Source organism: Pelobates fuscus, chromosome 12, assembly GCF_036172605.1.
Source record: "Pelobates fuscus isolate aPelFus1 chromosome 12, aPelFus1.pri, whole genome shotgun sequence".
Taxonomy (NCBI): Eukaryota; Metazoa; Chordata; class Amphibia; order Anura; family Pelobatidae; genus Pelobates; species Pelobates fuscus.
In genome coordinates this window covers 79,499,460-79,518,730 of record NC_086328.1, presented here as the reverse complement: position 1 = coordinate 79,518,730, position 19,271 = coordinate 79,499,460, and the positions used below count along the sequence as shown (strand labels likewise).

The window sequence follows — 19,271 nt, the reverse complement described above, 5'->3', positions numbered from 1 at the left end:
TGCCAACTTCTCTAAGTGGGTTTTTAATAGTGTATATGGCGTATCCTACTTAAATTCTAGAGTTTCGGGAAGTTTCCTTGAGCTCACATTCGTAGTTTTAGTGACTTCTCATGAGAATTTCATTTCTTTGGCTACAGAAGCTTTATTAAAATTGTTTCAAGGCTGATGTTTTAGAAAAGAGTCCAACATAGCTCATTCCACAGCTTGGAACGTTTAGCCGAAAAGAAAATGCAATTCAGGTTTTGATTTTGAACAATTTAGAGTTGAGTGAGCAAACTTAATTAAACATCTGCTAAGATCCTGTTCACTTCTGTCTCAGAAAATCTGGTGCCTGGTGTCCATGAGGTGTCAGTAAATCGATTATAGGTCCTCATTCCCCGAGTAAAAGAGGATAATTTTTGGATAAGAAGATGATATACTTAGTGAAGAACTTCATATTTTGACCAATAAAGTCATAAATGGAAGGGCATTTAAGCCATCTGATATAACAATTGACACTAAGTTACCATACGTAGGCTAGGAGTCCTAAACAATCATTGGATGTGGTTAAATGTGTCCAACTATTACCTCTGTTAATATACATCTGAGGCTTTTAACTATTTTGCAATCTACAGTCCTCAGACGAACTTTATTAAAAAAAAATAGACAAGGTTATTTTTTCGAATTAGCCGAGGTTCTATTTGTGTGTCGTGTTCTGTACAACTGTAGCAATGTAATGGGGATGTAGCTCAGTGGTAGAGCGCATGCTTCGCATGTATGAGACCCCGGGTTCAATCCCCGGCATCTCCAGGTGCAATTAATTTTAATTTAGAAGAGTCGGCATGAGTGACTTTGTTTACATAGTTCCAATGAAGAATTTATTCACCAGAAGATGAATTGTATCGAGAAAAATATGTAGGCAAAAAGTGATGTTTTCAAAATATTCACAAACTCGGCTTTAGTCACAGCTTCTTTAAATAAGTCAAAATTTTACAATTTAGTAATTATCACACAACAATGTCAACATTAGTGTATCAATCCAAAGAAAAATCTTTAAGCTCCAAATCCTCTCTTGTCTTAAAAATCCTGTGTCTGGTTTCCTTCTGAGGACAGAGTCTGCATTAGATTTCCTTATTCCCAAAGAAAATAGCATAGCGTTGCCAACTTCTCTAAGTGGGTTTTTAATAGTGTATATGGCGTATCCTACTTAAATTCTAGAGTTTCGGGAAGTTTCCTTGACCTCACATTCGTAGTTTTAGTGACTTCTCATGAGAATTTCATTTCTTTGGCTACAGAAGCTTTATTAAAATTGTTTCAAGGCTGATGTTTTAGAAAAGAGTCCAACATGGACCTTCCACAGCTTAGAACGTTTAGCCGAAAAGAAAATGCAATTCAGGTTTTGATTTTGAACAATTTAGAGTTGAGTGAGCAAACTTAATTAAACATCTGCTAAGATCCTGTTCACTGCTGTCTCAGAAAATCTGGTGCCTGGTGTCCATGAGGTGTCAGTAAATCGATTATAGGTCCTCATTCCCTGAGTAAAAGAGGATAATTTTTGGATAAGAAGATATACTTAGTGAAGAACTTCATATTTTGACCAATAAAGTCATAAATGGAAGGGCATTTAAGCCATCTGATATAACAATTGACACTAAGTTACCATACGTAGGCTAGGAGTCCTAAACAATCATTGGATGTGGTTAAATGTGTCCAACTATTACCTCTGTTAATATACATCTGAGGCTTTTAACTATTTTGCAATCTACAGTCCTCAGACGAACTTTATTAAAAAAAAATAGACAAGGCTATTTTTTCGAATGAGCCGAGGTTCTATTTGTGTGTCGTGTTCTGTACAACTGTAGCAATGTAATGGGGATGTAGCTCAGTGGTAGAGCGCATGCTTCGCATGTATGTGGCCCCGGGTTCAATCCCCGGCATCTCCAGGTGCAATTAATTTTAATTTAGAAGAGTCGGCATGAGTGACTTTGTTTACATAGTTCCAATGAAGAATTTATTCACCAGAAGATGAATTGTATCGAGAAAAATATGTAGGCAAAAAGTGATGTTTTCAAAATATTCACAAACTCGGCTTTAGTCACAGCTTCTTTAAATAAGTCAAAATTTTACAATTTAGTAATTATCACACAACAATGTCAACATTAGTGTATCAATCCAAAGAAAAATCTTTAAGCTCCAAATCCTCTCTTGTCTTAAAAATCCTGTGTCTGGTTTCCTTCTGAGGACAGAGTCTGCATTAGATTTCCTTATTCCCAAAGAAAATAGCATAGCGTTGCCAACTTCTCTAAGTGGGTTTTTAATAGTGTATATGGCGTATCCTACTTAAATTCTAGAGTTTCGGGAAGTTTCCTTGACCTCACATTCGTAGTTTTAGTGACTTCTCATGAGAATTTCATTTCTTTGGCTACAGAAGCTTTATTAAAATTGTTTCAAGGCTGATGTTTTAGAAAAGAGTCCAACATGGACCTTCCACAGCTTAGAACGTTTAGCCGAAAAGAAAATGCAATTCAGGTTTTGATTTTGAACAATTTAGAGTTGAGTGAGCAAACTTAATTAAACATCTGCTAAGATCCTGTTCACTGCTGTCTCAGAAAATCTGGTGCCTGGTGTCCATGAGGTGTCAGTAAATCGATTATAGGTCCTCATTCCCCGAGTAAAAGAGGATAATTTTTGGATAAGAAGATGATATACTTAGTGAAGAACTTCATATTTTGACCAATAAAGTCATAAATGGAAGGGCATTTAAGCCATCTGATATAACAATTGACACTAAGTTACCATACGTAGGCTAGGAGTCCTAAACAATCATTGGATGTGGTTAAATGTGTCCAACTATTACCTCTGTTAATATACATCTGAGGCTTTTAACTATTTTGCAATCTACAGTCCTCAGACGAACTTTATTAAAAAAAAATAGACAAGGTTATTTTTTCGAATTAGCCGAGGTTCTATTTGTGTGTCGTGTTCTGTACAACTGTAGCAATGTAATGGGGATGTAGCTCAGTGGTAGAGCGCATGCTTTGCATGTATGAGGCCCCGGGTTCAATCCCCGGCATCTCCAGGTGCAATTAATTTTAATTTAGAAGAGTCGGCATGAGTGACTTTGTTTACATAGTTCCAATGAAGAATTTATTCACCAGAAGATGAATTGTATCGAGAAAAATATGTAGGCAAAAAGTGATGTTTTCAAAATATTCACAAACTCGGCTTTAGTCACAGCTTCTTTAAATAAGTCAAAATTTTACAATTTAGTAATTATCACACAACAATGTCAACATTAGTGTATCAATCCAAAGAAAAATCTTTAAGCTCCAAATCCTCTCTTGTCTTAAAAATCCTGTGTCTGGTTTCCTTCTGAGGACAGAGTCTGCATTAGATTTCCTTATTCCCAAAGAAAATAGCATAGCGTTGCCAACTTCTCTAAGTGGGTTTTTAATAGTGTATATGGCGTATCCTACTTAAATTCTAGAGTTTCGGGAAGTTTCCTTGACCTCACATTCGTAGTTTTAGTGACTTCTCATGAGAATTTCATTTCTTTGGCTACAGAAGCTTTATTAAAATTGTTTCAAGGCTGATGTTTTAGAAAAGAGTCCAACATGGACCTTCCACAGCTTAGAACGTTTAGCCGAAAAGAAAATGCAATTCAGGTTTTGATTTTGAACAATTTAGAGTTGAGTGAGCAAACTTAATTAAACATCTGCTAAGATCCTGTTCACTGCTGTCTCAGAAAATCTGGTGCCTGGTGTCCATGAGGTGTCAGTAAATCGATTATAGGTCCTCATTCCCCGAGTAAAAGAGGATAATTTTTGGATAAGAAGATATACTTAGTGAAGAACTTCATATTTTGACCAATAAAGTCATAAATGGAAGGGCATTTAAGCCATCTGATATAACAATTGACACTAAGTTACCATACGTAGGCTAGGAGTCCTAAACAATCATTGGATGTGGTTAAATGTGTCCAACTATTACCTCTGTTAATATACATCTGAGGCTTTTAACTATTTTGCAATCTACAGTCCTCAGACGAACTTTATTAAAAAAAAATAGACAAGGCTATTTTTTCGAATGAGCCGAGGTTCTATTTGTGTGTCGTTTTCTGTAATGCTGCAACAGTGTGATGGGGATGTAGCTCAGTGGTAGAGCGCATGCTTTGCATGTATGAGGCCCCGGGTTCAATCCCCGGCATCTCCAGGTGCAATTAATTTTAATTTAGAAGAGTCGGCATGAGTGACTTTGTTTACATAGTTCCAATGAAGAATTTATTCACCAGAAGATGAATTGTATCGAGAAAAATATGTAGGCAAAAAGTGATGTTTTCAAAATATTCACAAACTCGGCTTTAGTCACAGCTTCTTTAAATAAGTCAAAATTTTACAATTTAGTAATTATCACACAACAATGTCAACATTAGTGTATCAATCCAAAGAAAAATCTTTAAGCTCCAAATCCTCTCTTGTCTTAAAAATCCTGTGTCTGGTTTCCTTCTGAGGACAGAGTCTGCATTAGATTTCCTTATTCCCAAAGAAAATAGCATAGCGTTGCCAACTTCTCTAAGTGGGTTTTTAATAGTGTATATGGCGTATCCTACTTAAATTCTAGAGTTTCGGGAAGTTTCCTTGACCTCACATTCGTAGTTTTAGTGACTTCTCATGAGAATTTCATTTCTTTGGCTACAGAAGCTTTATTAAAATTGTTTCAAGGCTGATGTTTTAGAAAAGAGTCCAACATGGACCTTCCACAGCTTAGAACGTTTAGCCGAAAAGAAAATGCAATTCAGGTTTTGATTTTGAACAATTTAGAGTTGAGTGAGCAAACTTAATTAAACATCTGCTAAGATCCTGTTCACTGCTGTCTCAGAAAATCTGGTGCCTGGTGTCCATGAGGTGTCAGTAAATCGATTATAGGTCCTCATTCCCCGAGTAAAAGAGGATAATTTTTGGATAAGAAGATATACTTAGTGAAGAACTTCATATTTTGACCAATAAAGTCATAAATGGAAGGGCATTTAAGCCATCTGATATAACAATTGACACTAAGTTACCATACGTAGGCTAGGAGTCCTAAACAATCATTGGATGTGGTTAAATGTGTCCAACTATTACCTCTGTTAATATACATCTGAGGCTTTTAACTATTTTGCAATCTACAGTACTCAGACGAACTTTATTAAAAAAAATAGACAAGGCTATTTTTTCAAATGAGCCGAGGTTCTATTTGTGTGTCGTGTTCTGTAATGCTGCAGCAATGTAATGGGGATGTAGCTCAGTGGAAGAGCGCATGCTTTGCATGTATGAGGCCCCGGGTTCAATCCCCGGCATCTCCAGGTGCAATTAATTTTAATTTAGAAGAGTCGGCATGAGTGACTTTGTTTACATAGTTCCAATGAAGAATTTATTCACCAGAAGATGAATTGTATCGAGAAAAATATGTAGGCAAAAAGTGATGTTTTCAAAATATTCACAAACTCGGCTTTAGTCACAGCTTCTTTAAATAAGTCAAAATTTTACAATTTAGTAATTATCACACAACAATGTCAACATTAGTGTATCAATCCAAAGAAAAATCTTTAAGCTCCAAATCCTCTCTTGTCTTAAAAATCCTGTGTCTGGTTTCCTTCTGAGGACAGAGTCTGCATTAGATTTCCTTATTCCCAAAGAAAATAGCATAGCGTTGCCAACTTCTCTAAGTGGGTTTTTAATAGTGTATATGGCGTATCCTACTTAAATTCTAGAGTTTCGGGAAGTTTCCTTGACCTCACATTTGTAGTTTTAGTGACTTCTCATGAGAATTTCATTTCTTTGGCTACAGAAGCTTTATTAAAATTGTTTCAAGGCTGATGTTTTAGAAAAGAGTCCAACATAGCTCCTTCCACAGCTTGGAACGTTTAGCCGAAAAGAAAATGCAATTCAGGTTTTGATTTTGAACAATTTAGAATTGAGTGAGCAAACTTAATTAAACATCTGCTAAGATCCTGTTCACTGCTGTCTCAGAAAATCTGGTGCCTGGTGTCCATGAGGTGTCAGTAAATCGATTATAGGTCCTCATTCCCCGAGTAAAAGAGGATAATTTTTGGATAAGAAGATGATATACTTAGTGAAGAACTTCATATTTTGACCAATAAAGTCATAAATGGAAGGGCATTTAAGCCATCTGATATAACAATTGACACTAAGTTACCATACGTAGGCTAGGAGTCCTAAACAATCATTGGATGTGGTTAAATGTGTCCAACTATTACCTCTGTTAATATACATCTGAGGCTTTTAACTATTTTGCAATCTACAGTCCTCAGACGAACTTTATTAAAAAAAATAGACAAGGCTATTTTTTCGAATGAGCCGAGGTTCTATTTGTGTGTCGTTTTCTGTAATGCTGCAACAGTGTGATGGGGATGTAGCTCAGTGGTAGAGCGCATGCTTTGCATGTATGAGGCCCCGGGTTCAATCCCCGGCATCTCCAGGTGCAATTAATTTTAATTTAGAAGAGTCGGCATGAGTGACTTTGTTTACATAGTTCCAATGAAGAATTTATTCACCAGAAGATGAATTGTATTGAGAAAAATATGTAGGCAAAAAGTGATGTTTTCAAAATATTCACAAACTCGGCTTTAGTCACAGCTTCTTTAACCCCTTAAGGACACATGACGTGTGTGACATGTCGTGATTCACTTTTATTTCAGAAGTTTGGTCCTTAAGGGGTTAAATAAGTCAAAATTTTACAATTTAGTAATTATCACACAACAATGTCAACATTAGTGTATCAATCCAAAGAAAAATCTTTAAGCTCCAAATCCTCTCTTGTCTTAAAAATCCTGTGTCTGGTTTCCTTCTGAGGACAGAGTCTGCATTAGATTTCCTTATTCCCAAAGAAAATAGCATAGCGTTGCCAACTTCTCTAAGTGGGTTTTTAATAGTGTATATGGCGTATCCTACTTAAATTCTAGAGTTTCGGGAAGTTTCCTTGACCTCACATTCGTAGTTTTAGTGACTTCTCATGAGAATTTCATTTCTTTGGCTACAGAAGCTTTATTAAAATTGTTTCAAGGCTGATGTTTTAGAAAAGAGTCCAACATGGACCTTCCACAGCTTAGAACGTTTAGCCGAAAAGAAAATGCAATTCAGGTTTTGATTTTGAACAATTTAGAGTTGAGTGAGCAAACTTAATTAAACATCTGCTAAGATCCTGTTCACTGCTGTCTCAGAAAATCTGGTGCCTGGTGTCCATGAGGTGTCAGTAAATCGATTATAGGTCCTCATTCCCCGAGTAAAAGAGGATAATTTTTGGATAAGAAGATATACTTAGTGAAGAACTTCATATTTTGACCAATAAAGTCATAAATGGAAGGGCATTTAAGCCATCTGATATAACAATTGACACTAAGTTACCATACGTAGGCTAGGAGTCCTAAACAATCATTGGATGTGGTTAAATGTGTCCAACTATTACCTCTGTTAATATACATCTGAGGCTTTTAACTATTTTGCAATCTACAGTCCTCAGACGAACTTTATTAAAAAAAAATAGACAAGGCTATTTTTTCGAATGAGCCGAGGTTCTATTTGTGTGTCGTTTTCTGTAATGCTGCAACAGTGTGATGGGGATGTAGCTCAGTGGTAGAGCGCATGCTTTGCATGTATGAGGCCCCGGGTTCAATCCCCGGCATCTCCAGGTGCAATTAATTTTAATTTAGAAGAGTCGGCATGAGTGACTTTGTTTACATAGTTCCAATGAAGAATTTATTCACCAGAAGATGAATTGTATCGAGAAAAATATGTAGGCAAAAAGTGATGTTTTCAAAATATTCACAAACTCGGCTTTAGTCACAGCTTCTTTAAATAAGTCAAAATTTTACAATTTAGTAATTATCACACAACAATGTCAACATTAGTGTATCAATCCAAAGAAAAATCTTTAAGCTCCAAATCCTCTCTTGTCTTAAAAATCCTGTGTCTGGTTTCCTTCTGAGGACAGAGTCTGCATTAGATTTCCTTATTCCCAAAGAAAATAGCATAGCGTTGCCAACTTCTCTAAGTGGGTTTTTAATAGTGTATATGGCGTATCCTACTTAAATTCTAGAGTTTCGGGAAGTTTCCTTGACCTCACATTCGTAGTTTTAGTGACTTCTCATGAGAATTTCATTTCTTTGGCTACAGAAGCTTTATTAAAATTGTTTCAAGGCTGATGTTTTAGAAAAGAGTCCAACATGGACCTTCCACAGCTTAGAACGTTTAGCCGAAAAGAAAATGCAATTCAGGTTTTGATTTTGAACAATTTAGAGTTGAGTGAGCAAACTTAATTAAACATCTGCTAAGATCCTGTTCACTGCTGTCTCAGAAAATCTGGTGCCTGGTGTCCATGAGGTGTCAGTAAATCGATTATAGGTCCTCATTCCCCGAGTAAAAGAGGATAATTTTTGGATAAGAAGATATACTTAGTGAAGAACTTCATATTTTGACCAATAAAGTCATAAATGGAAGGGCATTTAAGCCATCTGATATAACAATTGACACTAAGTTACCATACGTAGGCTAGGAGTCCTAAACAATCATTGGATGTGGTTAAATGTGTCCAACTATTACCTCTGTTAATATACATCTGAGGCTTTTAACTATTTTGCAATCTACAGTACTCAGACGAACTTTATTAAAAAAAATAGACAAGGCTATTTTTTCAAATGAGCCGAGGTTCTATTTGTGTGTCGTGTTCTGTAATGCTGCAGCAATGTAATGGGGATGTAGCTCAGTGGAAGAGCGCATGCTTTGCATGTATGAGGCCCCGGGTTCAATCCCCGGCATCTCCAGGTGCAATTAATTTTAATTTAGAAGAGTCGGCATGAGTGACTTTGTTTACATAGTTCCAATGAAGAATTTATTCACCAGAAGATGAATTGTATCGAGAAAAATATGTAGGCAAAAAGTGATGTTTTCAAAATATTCACAAACTCGGCTTTAGTCACAGCTTCTTTAAATAAGTCAAAATTTTACAATTTAGTAATTATCACACAACAATGTCAACATTAGTGTATCAATCCAAAGAAAAATCTTTAAGCTCCAAATCCTCTCTTGTCTTAAAAATCCTGTGTCTGGTTTCCTTCTGAGGACAGAGTCTGCATTAGATTTCCTTATTCCCAAAGAAAATAGCATAGCGTTGCCAACTTCTCTAAGTGGGTTTTTAATAGTGTATATGGCGTATCCTACTTAAATTCTAGAGTTTCGGGAAGTTTCCTTGACCTCACATTTGTAGTTTTAGTGACTTCTCATGAGAATTTCATTTCTTTGGCTACAGAAGCTTTATTAAAATTGTTTCAAGGCTGATGTTTTAGAAAAGAGTCCAACATAGCTCCTTCCACAGCTTGGAACGTTTAGCCGAAAAGAAAATGCAATTCAGGTTTTGATTTTGAACAATTTAGAATTGAGTGAGCAAACTTAATTAAACATCTGCTAAGATCCTGTTCACTGCTGTCTCAGAAAATCTGGTGCCTGGTGTCCATGAGGTGTCAGTAAATCGATTATAGGTCCTCATTCCCCGAGTAAAAGAGGATAATTTTTGGATAAGAAGATATACTTAGTGAAGAACTTCATATTTTGACCAATAAAGTCATAAATGGAAGGGCATTTAAGCCATCTGATATAACAATTGACACTAAGTTACCATACGTAGGCTAGGAGTCCTAAACAATCATTGGATGTGGTTAAATGTGTCCAACTATTACCTCTGTTAATATACATCTGAGGCTTTTAACTATTTTGCAATCTACAGTCCTCAGACGAACTTTATTAAAAAAAATAGACAAGGCTATTTTTTCAAATGAGCCGAGGTTCTATTTGTGTGTCGTGTTCTGTAATGCTGCAGCAATGTAATGGGGATGTAGCTCAGTGGAAGAGCGCATGCTTTGCATGTATGAGGCCCCGGGTTCAATCCCCGGCATCTCCAGGTGCAATTAATTTTAATTTAGAAGAGTCGGCATGAGTGACTTTGTTTACATAGTTCCAATGAAGAATTTATTCACCAGAAGATGAATTGTATCGAGAAAAATATGTAGGCAAAAAGTGATGTTTTCAAAATATTCACAAACTCGGCTTTAGTCACAGCTTCTTTAAATAAGTCAAAATTTTACAATTTAGTAATTATCACACAACAATGTCAACATTAGTGTATCAATCCAAAGAAAAATCTTTAAGCTCCAAATCCTCTCTTGTCTTAAAAATCCTGTGTCTGGTTTCCTTCTGAGGACAGAGTCTGCATTAGATTTCCTTATTCCCAAAGAAAATAGCATAGCGTTGCCAACTTCTCTAAGTGGGTTTTTAATAGTGTATATGGCGTATCCTACTTAAATTCTAGAGTTTCGGGAAGTTTCCTTGACCTCACATTTGTAGTTTTAGTGACTTCTCATGAGAATTTCATTTCTTTGGCTACAGAAGCTTTATTAAAATTGTTTCAAGGCTGATGTTTTAGAAAAGAGTCCAACATAGCTCCTTCCACAGCTTGGAACGTTTAGCCGAAAAGAAAATGCAATTCAGGTTTTGATTTTGAACAATTTAGAATTGAGTGAGCAAACTTAATTAAACATCTGCTAAGATCCTGTTCACTGCTGTCTCAGAAAATCTGGTGCCTGGTGTCCATGAGGTGTCAGTAAATCGATTATAGGTCCTCATTCCCCGAGTAAAAGAGGATAATTTTTGGATAAGAAGATGATATACTTAGTGAAGAACTTCATATTTTGACCAATAAAGTCATAAATGGAAGGGCATTTAAGCCATCTGATATAACAATTGACACTAAGTTACCATACGTAGGCTAGGAGTCCTAAACAATCATTGGATGTGGTTAAATGTGTCCAACTATTACCTCTGTTAATATACATCTGAGGCTTTTAACTATTTTGCAATCTACAGTCCTCAGACGAACTTTATTAAAAAAAATAGACAAGGCTATTTTTTCGAATGAGCCGAGGTTCTATTTGTGTGTCGTTTTCTGTAATGCTGCAACAGTGTGATGGGGATGTAGCTCAGTGGTAGAGCGCATGCTTTGCATGTATGAGGCCCCGGGTTCAATCCCCGGCATCTCCAGGTGCAATTAATTTTAATTTAGAAGAGTCGGCATGAGTGACTTTGTTTACATAGTTCCAATGAAGAATTTATTCACCAGAAGATGAATTGTATTGAGAAAAATATGTAGGCAAAAAGTGATGTTTTCAAAATATTCACAAACTCGGCTTTAGTCACAGCTTCTTTAAATAAGTCAAAATTTTACAATTTAGTAATTATCACACAACAATGTCAACATTAGTGTATCAATCCAAAGAAAAATCTTTAAGCTCCAAATCCTCTCTTGTCTTAAAAATCCTGTGTCTGGTTTCCTTCTGAGGACAGAGTCTGCATTAGATTTCCTTATTCCCAAAGAAAATAGCATAGCGTTGCCAACTTCTCTAAGTGGGTTTTTAATAGTGTATATGGCGTATCCTACTTAAATTCTAGAGTTTCGGGAAGTTTCCTTGACCTCACATTCGTAGTTTTAGTGACTTCTCATGAGAATTTCATTTCTTTGGCTACAGAAGCTTTATTAAAATTGTTTCAAGGCTGATGTTTTAGAAAAGATTCCAGCATAGCTCCTTCCACAGCTTGGAACGTTTAGCCGAAAAGAAAATGCAATTCAGGTTTTGATTTTGAACAATTTAGAGTTGAGTGAGCAAACTTAATTAAACATCTGCTAAGTTCCTGTTCACTGCTGTCTCAGAAAATCTGGTGCCTGGTGTCCATGAGGTGTCAGTAAATCGATTATAGGTCCTCATTCCCCGAGTAAAAGAGGATAATTTTTGGATAAGAAGATGATATACTTAGTGAAGAACTTCATATTTTGACCAATAAAGTCAAAATTTTACAATTTAGTAATTATCACACAACAATGTCAACATTAGTGTATCAATCCAAAGAAAAATCTTTAAGCTCCAAATCCTCTCTTGTCTTAAAAATCCTGTGTCTGGTTTCCTTCTGAGGACAGAGTCTGCATTAGATTTCCTTATTCCCAAAGAAAATAGCATAGCGTTGCCAACTTCTCTAAGTGGGTTTTTAATAGTGTATATGGCGTATCCTACTTAAATTCTAGAGTTTCGGGAAGTTTCCTTGACCTCACATTCGTAGTTTTAGTGACTTCTCATGAGAATTTCATTTCTTTGGCTACAGAAGCTTTCTTAAAATTGTTTCAAGGCTGATGTTTTAGAAAAGAGTCCAACATAGCTCCTTCCACAGCTTGGAACGTTTAGCCGAAAAGAAAATGCAATTCAGGTTTTGATTTTGAACAATTTAGAGTTGAGTGAGCAAACTTAATTAAACATCTGCTAAGATCCTGTTCACTGCTGTCTCAGAAAATCTGGTGCCTGGTGTCCATGAGGTGTCAGTAAATCGATTATAGGTCCACACTCCCCGAGTAAAAGAGGATAATTTTTGGATAAGAAGATGATATACTTAGTGAAGAACTTCATATTTTGACCAATAAAGTCATAAATGGAAGGGCATTTAAGCCATCTGATATAACAATTGACACTAAGTTACCATACATAGGCTAGGAGTCCTAAACAATCATTGGATGTGGTTAAATGTGTCCAACTATTACCTCTGTTAATATACATCTGAGGCTTTTAACTATTTTGCAATCTACAGTCCTCAGACGAACTTTATTAAAAAAAATAGACAAGGCTATTTTTTCGAATGAGCCGAGGTTCTATTTGTGTGTCGTGTTCTGTAATGCTGCAGCAATGTAATGGGGATGTAGCTCAGTGGTAGAGCGCATGCTTTGCATGTATGAGGCCCCGGGTTCAATCCCCGGCATCTCCAGGTGCAATTAATTTTAATTTAGAAGAGTCGGCATGAGTGACTTTGTTTACATAGTTCCAATGAAGAATTTATTCACCAGAAGATGAATTGTATCGAGAAAAATATGTAGGCAAAAAGTGATGTTTTCAAAATATTCACAAACTCGGCTTTAGTCACAGCTTCTTTAAATAAGTCAAAATTTTACAATTTAGTAATTATCACACAACAATGTCAACATTAGTGTATCAATCCAAAGAAAAATCTTTAAGCTCCAAATCCTCTCTTGTCTTAAAAATCCTGTGTCTGGTTTCCTTCTGAGGACAGAGTCTGCATTAGATTTCCTTATTCCCAAAGAAAATAGCATAGCATTGCCAACTTCTCTAAGTGGGTTTTTAATAGTGTATATGGCGTATCCTACTTAAATTCTAGAGTTTCGGGAAGTTTCCTTGACCTCACATTCGTAGTTTTAGTGACTTCTCATGAGAATTTCATTTCTTTGGCTACAGAAGCTTTATTAAAATTGTTTCAAGGCTGATGTTTTAGAAAAGAGTCCAACATGGACCTTCCACAGCTTAGAACGTTTAGCCGAAAAGAAAATGCAATTCAGGTTTTGATTTTGAACAATTTAGAGTTGAGTGAGCAAACTTAATTAAACATCTGCTAAGATCCTGTTCACTTCTGTCTCAGAAAATCTGGTGCCTGGTGTCCATGAGGTGTCAGTAAATCGATTATAGGTCCTCATTCCCCGAGTAAAAGAGGATAATTTTTGGATAAGAAGATGATATACTTAGTGAAGAACTTCATATTTTGACCAATAAAGTCATAAATGGAAGGGCATTTAAGCCATCTGATATAACAATTGACACTAAGTTACCATACGTAGGCTAGGAGTCCTAAACAATCATTGGATGTGGTTAAATGTGTCCAACTATTACCTCTGTTAATATACATCTGAGGCTTTTAACTATTTTGCAATCTACAGTCCTCAGACGAACTTTATTAAAAAAAAATAGACAAGGTTATTTTTTCGAATTAGCCGAGGTTCTATTTGTGTGTCGTGTTCTGTACAACTGTAGCAATGTAATGGGGATGTAGCTCAGTGGTAGAGCGCATGCTTCGCATGTATGAGGCCCCGGGTTCAATCCCCGGCATTTCCAGGTGCAATTAATTTTAATTTAGAAGAGTCGGCATGAGTGACTTTGTTTACATAGTTCCAATGAAGAATTTATTCACCAGAAGATGAATTGTATCGAGAAAAATATGTAGGCAAAAATTGATGTTTTCAAAATATTCACAAACTCGGCTTTAGTCACAGCTTCTTTAAATAAGTCAAAATTTTACAATTTAGTAATTATCACACAACAATGTCAACATTAGTGTATCAATCCAAAGAAAAATCTTTAAGCTCCAAATCCTCTCTTGTCTTAAAAATCCTGTGTCTGGTTTCCTCCTGAGGACAGAGTCTGCATTAGATTTCCTTATTCCCAAAGAAAATAGCATAGCGTTGCCAACTTCTCTAAGTGGGTTTTTAATAGTGTATATGGCGTATCCTACTTAAATTCTAGAGTTTCGGGAAGTTTCCTTGACCTCACATTCGTAGTTTTAGTGACTTCTCATGAGAATTTCATTTCTTTGGCTACAGAAGCTTTATTAAAATTGTTTCAAGGCTGATGTTTTAGAAAAGAGTCCAACATAGCTCCTTCCACAGCTTGGAACGTTTAGCCGAAAAGAAAATGCAATTCAGGTTTTGATTTTGAACAATTTAGAGTTGAGTGAGCAAACTTAATTAAACATCTGCTAAGATCCTGTTCACTTCTGTCTCAGAAAATCTGGTGCCTGGTGTCCATGAGGTGTCAGTAAATCGATTATAGGTCCTCATTCCCCGAGTAAAAGAGGATAATTTTTGGATAAGAAGATGATATACTTAGTGAAGAACTTCATATTTTGACCAATAAAGTCATAAATGGAAGGGCATTTAAGCCATCTGATATAACAATTGACACTAAGTTACCATACGTAGGCTAGGAGTCCTAAACAATCATTGGATGTGGTTAAATGTGTCCAACTATTACCTCTGTTAATATACATCTGAGGCTTTTAACTATTTTGCAATCTACAGTCCTCAGACGAACTTTATTAAAAAAAAATAGACAAGGTTATTTTTTCGAATTAGCCGAGGTTCTATTTGTGTGTCGTGTTCTGTACAACTGTAGCAATGTAATGGGGATGTAGCTCAGTGGTAGAGCGCATGCTTCCTATGTATGAGGCCACGGGTTCAATCCCCGGCATCTCCAGGTGCAATTAATTTTAATTTAGAAGAGTCGGCATGAGTGACTTTGTTTACATAGTTCCAATGAAGAATTTATTCACCAGAAGATGAATTGTATCGAGAAAAATATGTAGGCAAAAAGTGATGTTTTCAAAATATTCACAAACTCAGCTTCTTTAAATAAGTCAAAATTTTACAATTTAGTAATTATCACACAACAATGTCAACATTAGTGTATCAATCCAAAGAAAAATCTTTAAGCTCCAAATCCTCTCTTGTCTTAAAAATCCTGTGTCTGGTTTCCTTCTGAGGACAGAGTCTGCATTAGATTTCCTTATTCCCAAAGAAAATAGCATAGCGTTGCCAACTTCTCTAAGTGGGTTTTTAATAGTGTATATGGCGTATCCTACTTAAATTCTAGAGTTTCGGGAAGTTTCCTTGACCTCACATTCGTAGTTTTAGTGACTTCTCATGAGAATTTCATTTCTTTGGCTACAGAAGCTTTATTAAAATAGTTTCAAGGCTGATGTTTTAGAAAAGAGTCCAACATAGCTCCTTCCACAGCTTGGAACGTTTAGCCGAAAAGAAAATGCAATTCAGGTTTTGATTTTGAACAATTTAGAGTTGAGTGAGCAAACTTAATTAAACATCTGCTAAGATCCTGTTCACTGCTGTCTCAGAAAATCTGGTGCCTGGTGTCCATGAGGTGTCAGTAAATCGATTATAGGTCCTCATTCCCCGAGTAAAAGAGGATAATTTTTGGATAAGAAGATGATATACTTAGTGAAGAACTTCATATTTTGACCAATAAAGTCATAAATGGAAGGGCATTTAAGCCATCTGATATAACAATTGACACTAAGTTACCATACGTAGGCTAGGAGTCCTAAACAATCATTGGATGTGGTTAAATGTGTCCAACTATTACCTCTGTTAATATACATCTGAGGCTTTTAACTATTTTGCAATCTACAGTCCTCAGACGAACTTTATTAAAAAAAATAGACAAGGCAATTTTTTGAATGAGCCGAGGTTCTATTTGTGTGTCGTTTTCTGTTATGCGCCAACAGTGTAATGGGGATGTAGCTCAGTGGTAGAGCGCATGCTTTGCATGTATGAGGCCCCGGGTTCAATCCCCGTCATCTCCAGGTGCAGTTAATTTTAATTTAGAAGAGTCGTCATGAGTGACTTTGTTTACATAGTTCCAATGAAGAATTTATTCACCAGAAGATGAATTGTATCGAGAAAAATATGTAGGCAAAAAGTGATGTTTTCAAAATATTCACAAACTCGGCTTTAGTCACAGCTTCTTTAAATAAGTCAAAATTTTACAATTTAGTAATTATCACACAACAATGTCAACATTAGTGTATCAATCCAAAGAAAAATCTTTAAGCTCCAAATCCTCTCTTGTCTTAAAAATCCTGTGTCTGGTTTCCTTCTGAGGACAGAGTCTGCATTAGATTTCCTTATTCCCAAAGAAAATAGCATAGCGTTGCCAACTTCTCTAAGTGGGTTTTTAATAGTGTATATGGCGTATCCTACTTAAATTCTAGAGTTTCGGGAAGTTTCCTTGACCTCACATTCGTAGTTTTAGTGACTTCTCATGAGAATTTCATTTCTTTGGCTACAGAAGCTTTATTAAAATTGTTTCAAGGCTGATGTTTTAGAAAAGAGTCCAGCATAGCTCCTTCCACAGCTTGGAACGTTTAGCCGAAAAGAAAATGCAATTCAGGTTTTGATTTTGAACAATTTAGAGTTGAGTGAGCAAACTTAATTAAACATCTGCTAAGTTCCTGTTCACTGCTGTCTCAGAAAATCTGGTGCCTGGTGTCCATGAGGTGTCAGTAAATCGATTATAGGTCCTCATTCCCCGAGTAAAAGAGGATAATTTTTGGATAAGAAGATGATATACTTAGTGAAGAACTTCATATTTTGACCAATAAAGTCAAAATTTTACAATTTAGTAATTATCACACAACAATGTCAACATTAGTGTATCAATCCAAAGAAAAATCTTTAAGCTCCAAATCCTCTCTTGTCTTAAAAATCCTGTGTCTGGTTTCCTTCTGAGGACAGAGTCTGCATTAGATTTCCTTATTCCCAAAGAAAATAGCATAGCGTTGCCAACTTCTCTAAGTGGGGTTTTAATAGTGTATATGGCGTATCCTACTTAAATTCTAGAGTTTCGGGAAGTTTCCTTGACCTCACATTCGTAGTTTTAGTGACTTCTCATGAGAATTTAATTTCTTTGGCTACAGAAGCTTTATTAAAATTGTTTCAAGGCTGATGTTTTAGAAAAGAGTCCAACATAGCTCCTTCCACAGCTTGGAACGTTTAGCCGAAAAGAAAATGCAATTCAGGTTTTGATTTTGAACAATTTAGAGTTGAAGAGCAAACTTAATTAAACATCTGCTAAGATCCTGTTCACTGCTGTCTCAGAAAATCTGGTGCCTGGTGTCCATGAGGTGTCAGTAAATCGATTATAGGTCCTCACTCCCCGAGTAAAAGAGGATAATTTTTGGATAAGAAGATGATATACTTAGTGAAGAACTTCATATTTTGACCAATAAAGTCATAAATGGAAGGGCATTTAAGCCATCTGATATAACAATTGACACTAAGTTACCATACGTAGGCTAGGAGTCCTAAACAATCATTGGATGTGGTTAAATGTGTCCAACTATTACCTCTGTTAATATACATCTGAGGCTTTTAACTATTTTGCAATCTACAGTCCTCAGACGAACTTTATTAAAAAAAAATAGACAAGGCTATTTTTTCGAATGAGCCGAGGTTCTATTTGTGTGTCGTGTTCTGTAATGCTGCAGCAATGTAATGGGGATGTAGCTCAGTGGTAGAGCGCATGCTTTGCATGTATGAGGCCCAAGGTTCAATCCCCGGCATCTCCAGGTGCAATTAATTTTAATTTAGAAGAGTCGGCATGAGTGACTTTGTTTACATAGTTCCAATGAAGAATTTATTCACCAGAAGATGAATTGTATCGAGAAAAATATGTAGGCAAAAAGTGATGTTTTCAAAATATTCACAAACTCGGCTTTAGTCACAGCTTCTTTAAATAAGTCAAAATTTTACAATTTAGTAATTATCACACAACAATGTCAACATTAGTGTATCAATCCAAAGAAAAATCTTTAAGCTCCAAATCCTCTCTTGTCTTAAAAATCCTGTGTCTGGTTTCCTTCTGAGGACAGAGTCTGCATTAGATTTCCTTATTCCCAAAGAAAATAGCATAGCGTTGCCAACTTCTCTAAGTGGGTTTTTAATAGTGTATATGGCGTATCCTACTTAAATTCTAGAGTTTCGGGAAGTTTCCTTGACCTCACATTCGTAGTTTTAGTGACTTCTCATGAGAATTTCATTTCTTTGGCTACAGAAGCTTTATTAAAATTGTTTCAAGGCTGATGTTTTAGAAAAGAGTAGAACATAGCTCCTTCCACAGCTTGGAACGTTTAGCCGAAAAGAAAATGCAATTCAGGTTTTGATTTTGAACAATTTAGAGTTGAGTGAGCAAACTTAATTAAACATCTGCTAAGATCCTGTTCACTGCTGTCTCAGAAAATCTGGTGCCTGGAGTCCATGAGGTGTCAGTAAATCGATTATAGGTCCTCATTCCCCGAGTAAAAGAGGATAATTTTTGGATAAGAAGATGATATACTTAGTGAAGAACTTCATATTTTGACCAATAAAGTCATAAATGGAAGGGCATTTAAGCCATCTGATATAACAATTGACACTAAGTTACCATACGTAGGCTAGGAGTCCTAAACAATCATTGGATGTGGTTAAATGTGTCCAACTATTACCTCTGTTAATATACATCTGAGGCTTTTAACTATTTTGCAATCTACAGTCCTCAGACGAACTTTATTAAAAAAAATAGACAAGGCTATTTTTTCGAATGAGCCGAGGTTCTATTTGTGTGTCGTGTTCTGTAATGCTGCAGCAATGTAATGGGGATGTAGCTCAGTGGTAGAGCGCATGCTTTGCATGTATGAGGCCCCGGGTTCAATCTCCGGCATCTCCAGGTGCAATTAATTTTAATTTAGAAGAGTCGGCATGAGTGACTTTGTTTACATAGTTCCAATGAAGAATTTATTCACCAGAAGATGAATTGTATCGAGAAAAATATGTAGGCAAAAAGTGATGTTTTCAAAATATTCACAAAC

The 19,271-nt window shown here is 36.0% G+C and overlaps 15 non-coding genes across 15 annotated transcripts; all 15 read left to right on the top strand.

The window, feature by feature from the left end:
- Positions 1–717: 717 nt before the first annotated feature.
- On the top strand, positions 718–789 carry TRNAA-CGC (transfer RNA alanine (anticodon CGC)). Its single transcript has one exon. It is a non-coding gene; the product is annotated as a tRNA-Ala (tRNA).
- A 1,061-nt stretch (positions 790–1,850) lies between these two features.
- Positions 1,851–1,922, top strand: TRNAA-CGC (transfer RNA alanine (anticodon CGC)). Its single transcript has one exon. It is a non-coding gene; the product is annotated as a tRNA-Ala (tRNA).
- A 1,064-nt stretch (positions 1,923–2,986) lies between these two features.
- TRNAA-UGC (transfer RNA alanine (anticodon UGC)) lies at positions 2,987–3,058 on the top strand. The gene has a single exon. It is a non-coding gene; the product is annotated as a tRNA-Ala (tRNA).
- Positions 3,059–4,119: 1,061 nt separating this feature from the next.
- On the top strand, positions 4,120–4,191 carry TRNAA-UGC (transfer RNA alanine (anticodon UGC)). Its single transcript has one exon. It is a non-coding gene; the product is annotated as a tRNA-Ala (tRNA).
- Positions 4,192–5,251: 1,060 nt separating this feature from the next.
- Positions 5,252–5,323, top strand: TRNAA-UGC (transfer RNA alanine (anticodon UGC)). Its single transcript has one exon. It is a non-coding gene; the product is annotated as a tRNA-Ala (tRNA).
- A 1,064-nt stretch (positions 5,324–6,387) lies between these two features.
- Positions 6,388–6,459, top strand: TRNAA-UGC (transfer RNA alanine (anticodon UGC)). The gene has a single exon. It is a non-coding gene; the product is annotated as a tRNA-Ala (tRNA).
- Positions 6,460–7,596: 1,137 nt separating this feature from the next.
- Positions 7,597–7,668, top strand: TRNAA-UGC (transfer RNA alanine (anticodon UGC)). The gene has a single exon. It is a non-coding gene; the product is annotated as a tRNA-Ala (tRNA).
- Positions 7,669–8,728: 1,060 nt separating this feature from the next.
- On the top strand, positions 8,729–8,800 carry TRNAA-UGC (transfer RNA alanine (anticodon UGC)). Its single transcript has one exon. It is a non-coding gene; the product is annotated as a tRNA-Ala (tRNA).
- A 1,061-nt stretch (positions 8,801–9,861) lies between these two features.
- TRNAA-UGC (transfer RNA alanine (anticodon UGC)) lies at positions 9,862–9,933 on the top strand. The gene has a single exon. It is a non-coding gene; the product is annotated as a tRNA-Ala (tRNA).
- A 1,064-nt stretch (positions 9,934–10,997) lies between these two features.
- On the top strand, positions 10,998–11,069 carry TRNAA-UGC (transfer RNA alanine (anticodon UGC)). Its single transcript has one exon. It is a non-coding gene; the product is annotated as a tRNA-Ala (tRNA).
- Positions 11,070–12,761: 1,692 nt separating this feature from the next.
- TRNAA-UGC (transfer RNA alanine (anticodon UGC)) lies at positions 12,762–12,833 on the top strand. Its single transcript has one exon. It is a non-coding gene; the product is annotated as a tRNA-Ala (tRNA).
- Positions 12,834–13,897: 1,064 nt separating this feature from the next.
- On the top strand, positions 13,898–13,969 carry TRNAA-CGC (transfer RNA alanine (anticodon CGC)). The gene has a single exon. It is a non-coding gene; the product is annotated as a tRNA-Ala (tRNA).
- A 1,065-nt stretch (positions 13,970–15,034) lies between these two features.
- TRNAR-CCU (transfer RNA arginine (anticodon CCU)) lies at positions 15,035–15,106 on the top strand. The gene has a single exon. It is a non-coding gene; the product is annotated as a tRNA-Arg (tRNA).
- Positions 15,107–16,157: 1,051 nt separating this feature from the next.
- TRNAA-UGC (transfer RNA alanine (anticodon UGC)) lies at positions 16,158–16,229 on the top strand. The gene has a single exon. It is a non-coding gene; the product is annotated as a tRNA-Ala (tRNA).
- Positions 16,230–19,057: 2,828 nt separating this feature from the next.
- On the top strand, positions 19,058–19,129 carry TRNAA-UGC (transfer RNA alanine (anticodon UGC)). Its single transcript has one exon. It is a non-coding gene; the product is annotated as a tRNA-Ala (tRNA).
- Positions 19,130–19,271: the final 142 nt, after the last annotated feature.